Below are 4628 nucleotides of genomic sequence, written 5' to 3'. Positions count from 1 at the left end.
GTCCCTGGTCCATGCAATTTTTTTTTCTGTGCTTACCATTAAATCATTTTACCTTTTGTCATTAACCAGAAACAGGTAGTACCACCCTGGATATATTTTTTTCTGGCTACCAATTTCAATCAATCAATTCTAATTACAAAACACATAAAGTTGTAAGATGATACATACCACAAAAATGTGCACAGGCAAAAAGAGACACACAGGTTAGCGGATACACTTGCCAAAGATGAGAATTGCCCCAATGTTTTGGCAAAGAGCCTTTCTCAAGGGAATTGCCTATGCACATTTTTGTGATATGTATTATCTTACAACTTTATGTGTTATTTTCTGTAATTTTGTAATTAAAATTGTTTGTGTGCAAACCCTTATTCTATTTAAAATTATTGTCTTGGGTACCCTATATGGGGGTACAATTTTTGTTTTTTTTTTGCACCAAACACCTATATTGTATTTTTGACTGTGAAGTGAGTGCCCTCCATTTATCTATATTTATTATACCAATTTCTTCATGTACGACCCAGCTTTGCTTCAGATGCAGTTGGCTGCCAGTTGAATTGATGAATTGATAGTTTTTGCAGAATTTTCAGAACTCACATTCCTGCAATGATAGCAAGTTTTCTAGTTTTTGAGGCAATGAAGCACTGCTTAAAGCTAATGTACATTCAGGGGACATTCATCATTTTCGCTCTAGGTGCATCACATGTTAAATACCTATATATGAAGAAAGTGAAACAAACTCCAAGTGTTTATTTGCTCTTTCACTTTCATTTAACTTTTATTTGGACAAAAGGCGCAGGAAAGGGGATAAGAGATATGAGACCAGATATGGTGTAGGAAGAATGAGGGTTTCACAAAGTACCTTCTCCCAACATCACCAGACCTTTTTCACTTTGTTAGTGCTACCACATTTGTAAAAGTAGCTGCAGTGCTATGAGAATGGCGAGAATTGCGCTACTGCATAATGAAGTGTAAGGCCAATGCCACATGGTGCGGATTCTCAGTCTGCGGATAAATGCAGACTGAGATTCTAACCTTATGCTTCAAAAATCTGATTGTTATGCCTGCAACTGGAGCAATTGCGTCGGCCTAAGTGCAGACTGACAATCTGCCCCTCTGATTGAGAGCTGCTGGAAAAAAATATACATAATTTAAATTCTCAAAAGACCAGTTGCAAATTGTGTCAGAATATAACTACATCAGATCAAAAGTTAATTTTATGTTGAACCACCTCTTTAAAGCAAAGGTAAAGGATAAAAAAAAAAACTGGGGAATACTAATATTGCTGGACACCCTGGCCCAGGGTTAGTTTTTTAAGAACACTGTATCCCCTTATTCCTACTGAGCAGGTGCATCTGTCTAATATGTGATCTTGCAGTTATGTACAGTTATGCAGTTATGTACAGTTATACAGTTATGTATATACATGTATACACAGTCCCATCACTTGTACAATACTGATCACTGAAAACTTCAAAGAACAAAACAAATTCTAAAAATGCTTTGAAGTTCTTGAAACCTAAAATACCTTCTATTTTCCTTTAACATTCAGGTATAAAGTATGCACTATCACACAACTTATTTTTATTGATCATAAACAAATAAATGAGGAAAAGGTAAGAGCAAGAGCTAAATGCTTTACTAGGAGTCATAATGTTGCTTAAGTGTTGTGCAAGAAGATAAGATTGGGCCAAAGTCCAGAGGTTTCATTTACAGTGAGTTCAAATGTGTTTCCAAAGAGAACCATAAATGTTTAAAGTTTAACAGATTCGCAGAAGGGCAGATAAAAACAGAACTGCATGAAGGACGCTGCATCTTGCACACAGCAGGAATTCCCACACATTTGTTTTCTTTTTCCTTCTCATATTAATGACAGGGACACAAATAGCATTCCTAGTGGTTTTTCAGGGGGGAAATAAACAGGAAGACAAGATTCCAAGAAGTGCCCCTAATTGTCCTTTGTTTTTTTAGCAAAATACATTGTCTGCTTACTTTGCAGGAAAAGGGCCTATTTATCAAAGAGGGTGGTGGGGGCAAAGTGTAAAACACTGATGTTTCTGTAGTAATAAATCAAATCAACTGGACTTGCTGGGTTTTCTCTTGAAGACGTTTTCACCAGTCATACAACTGTCTTTCTCAATTTCTGAATTGAGAAGGCTAGTCGTACAACTGGCAAAATGTCTTCAAGAGAAAACCCAGCAAGTCCAGTTGATCTGACCAACAAAAACTGAACTGGATGAATGAGAACCTTCATAGACATAAAACACTAAGTTTTTTGCCTATAATATATTTGCCCTTTCCCAGGGGTTGCACCTACCACTGACAGGCACTAAATTTGTACCTCCGGAAGTGTGCTCAATAGTTTTGGCTGTCTTGCATCTGCTAGTATCCATACAGAATGGGGGGGAAACATCTACAAAGGTGTGTCAAACTCAATCACATAAGGGGGCCGAAATCTAAAACATAAGTCGCGGGCAAAATTTTTTATTAATATACTTAGTAAGATACTAAGGGGTATATTTATTACAATGTGTAAAAAGAGGAGTAAGCCATTACCGGTGATGTTGCTCATAGCAGCCAATAGATGCTTTGCTACTGTTGAAATCCGATTGGATGCCTTGGGCAACATTACTGGTAATGCTTCACTCCACTTTTTACACAGCGTGATAAATATACCGCTTAGTCTTAGTTACTATGTGAGGAAAATGGAAATTGATCAGGCTGGATGGTCAGACACACTCACCAAGGGCCAAATAAAACAGCCAGCTGGGCCGGATTTGGCCCCCGGGCCATGTGTTTGACATATATGATCTACAATATAAAATGTGTGGCAGGGGACACATGGTGTATCTGTTTATTTCCTAGGAATGAATGGGGCCCTGGGGTGCTACTGTGCATGTAAACAAATTTCTGTTGTCCTTGCTCCCAAAACTCTGCCCCACCCAGGCCCAGATTTGTAAGAATGTTACAAAGGGCCAAACTTGGGTAGCAAGATTTAATGAGTGTTATGACCCCTACTGGCTACTTCTGCACTGTGAACTGTGGAAATTCATGTCACAAAACTTCTGTCAAACACATTGAAATCTGTCTATGGCACCACCATCTGACAAAGGGGTATACCCCTAAAATGTTGTGGTTTTCAGTGTGATCGACTTTTATTAAGACACATGGTCTTGTTCTTGTTCTGCAGCAATCCTTTGTGCCAACAGTTTGGTGTATTTGAATACTGGATGGAAGTGCCATCCCTTTTAGTTCCAAACATATTGTTTTAAACCAGGAGCTAAGATCTGCATGTGTGTCAGCATATCAAACTGACCATCTCAGGCTGCATTGCTGCCCTTCTGCATGTTCTGTCTGTCTGTCTGTCTGCACCCAGGTAGAACACATCAAAACATACTTTTACACCAAGGGAGAAGACAAACTGGATGATTAGTCGCTGTGATTTTTAAAAATCCTGTTGCAGCTACTAATCGCTACAGAGGGCATTATAGGCAGATAGGGGATGTTCTTTTTTTTTTTTTTCCCCATAGAAAAGACCACCGCACCAGAGGCCCCCCTTTAGAGTAACAGAACTTTCATTTGAAGCAGCGTAAGTGGTTTTTCATGGTGAGGGCAGTGAGGTTGTATATGTAAAGGCACAACACAGTTTGACAAGTGTACATACACCCATTCATACTTTTATTATTTCATTTGTTTTAACAGTGTTGAACTTTGCCCTAAGTGTTTTATTATGCACACATAAGGCTAATCACACTGTAATTACATTTGATTTTATTTCATTATGGAGACTTCCCATACTCTTTACCAGCTTAGTTGCCCTTCTTTGGTTTCTAATTTACCAATATCCTGTTGGAGACCAAAGCAGCACAGCAAATTCTAGATGGGGGCCTTACCAGTGCTTTTTAAAAGGGGCAGAATAACCCCTTTCTCCCTGTATTTCTTTTGATAACTTGTTTTTGCCAACAATAAAAAAAAAAGTGTGCGCTATTCACATTTTGGGGTTTGTACATGCCACACATTTTCTGTACATCCTTAAGAAAAAGTGCTGTCTTAATAATCCCGCCTACCTTGATTTTACAAGGCCTAGGAGCGAGGACCATATCAATAAGCCAATGCAGTTCTCGATCAGAGTGAAAATCAAATTTGCACAATTGACATCTGCCTGATTTGCCTCATGCACTGGCAGATTGGTCTGAAGGGCCAGAATCGGCAGCTGAAACTAGCCCCTGTATTGCCACCTTTATGAGTGCGTGTGCCCACATATTTAAATGTAATTTTATACCAAGAAGCATGTAAAATTTTGTGTATATTAAAATAGTTTATGTATTGGTACCATCACATGTAAAAGCTCTGTTTAAGTGGATATTCCAGAATTACACTGAAATGATATACTCCAGATGCTTTAGTTAAGTTTACTGAAGAATATAGAAAGTACAGTAAACTTCCATTTCAAAACCTCCCTAGTAAGCAAAGCAGGTACATCTGTTTAAATGCAACTTGATTAGGTTTGTAGAGAATATTACAAAGTATGTAGCTTTGCAACTACTTTTTGACCAGCTTTTACATTGCATGGTATGAAATACAGGTGTATATGACCAATAAAGTAAATAATTAAACAACACTCCATCAAA

This window comes from Xenopus tropicalis, chromosome 1 (assembly GCF_000004195.4).
Source record: "Xenopus tropicalis strain Nigerian chromosome 1, UCB_Xtro_10.0, whole genome shotgun sequence".
Taxonomy (NCBI): domain Eukaryota; kingdom Metazoa; phylum Chordata; class Amphibia; order Anura; family Pipidae; genus Xenopus; species Xenopus tropicalis.
The sequence above is the reverse complement of the archived record's forward strand: the minus strand, read 5'-3'. Positions refer to the sequence as shown.